Source organism: Octopus bimaculoides, chromosome 21 (genome assembly GCF_001194135.2).
Source record: "Octopus bimaculoides isolate UCB-OBI-ISO-001 chromosome 21, ASM119413v2, whole genome shotgun sequence".
Taxonomy (NCBI): Eukaryota; Metazoa; Mollusca; class Cephalopoda; order Octopoda; family Octopodidae; genus Octopus; species Octopus bimaculoides.
The window spans coordinates 11,753,162-11,754,194 of NC_069001.1; positions in this window are offsets into that span (position 1 = coordinate 11,753,162).

The window sequence follows — 1,033 nt, forward strand, 5'->3', positions numbered from 1 at the left end:
ATCGGATTCTGCCGAGGCCGGCTTTGCCTTTCTGGGTTGATAACATTAGTACCATTTGAACACTGGGGGTCGATATAATCGACATTTACTATTACCATTATTATTGTTGACAGTTCGAAATTCCACCGAGGTCAACTTTATCTTTTATCATCTCGGTGTCGATGAATAAAGTACTAGTAAAACACCAGTGTCGATGTCCACTCACCACAACATTTCAGGCTTTCTCCCTTTAGTAGAAAGGATTATTATTATTGTTGCTTTTACTGTTATTGTTGTTTTTTCTGTTGTTATTGTTTTTGTTAAGGCGACGGGTTTCTATAATGCTCAGTGGCGTTCCGTCCGTCTTTGCATTCTGAGTTCAAATTTTGCCGGTTCCCAATTTGCTTTAAGACGGCGTACAATCAGAATTGTTAGCGATGTTAACCTTCCTGGAATTCGAACTCAAAATTAAAAATAAGAGAAAACAAATGCAGCTAAGTTCATTGCCCCAAGTAGTAACTACCCGGATCTTTTTTAAAACGGGGGCCACATTTTTCATTAACAAAACACTTTGAAACTTGGAACACTGGTAGAATGTGTCATATAAAACATCTTTTTCTCTTAGTATTCTTAAAAAAAAAAAGAAATCCCTAAGTTATTCCATGTTAAAGTTGTCGTATTTCTGTAATTTCAACCAATCACTGACGTCCATTCAGCCGATATACATTAAGTGCCGAGTACATAAACAAACGATTCTGAAACAATTCTATCGGTGATAGGGTTGGGGTTAGGGTTAGGGTTAAGGTAAAACAGCAAATTTAAAAAGAAAAAAGCAAATAAAACGAAGAAAATGAAAAAAGAAAATTTAAAATGAAAAAAGCAAATAAAACGAAGCTATGGCTTAATCAGCCAAAGGAGTAAATGTAAACAACTGGATACTTGTCAGTGATTGGTTGAAATTATCGAAATAAGACAATTTTTTACATGAAATAAATTCGAATACAAAAATATTTGTCTGTTCTATAACACAAAATAGTTTGAAAGTCTTTCGGTA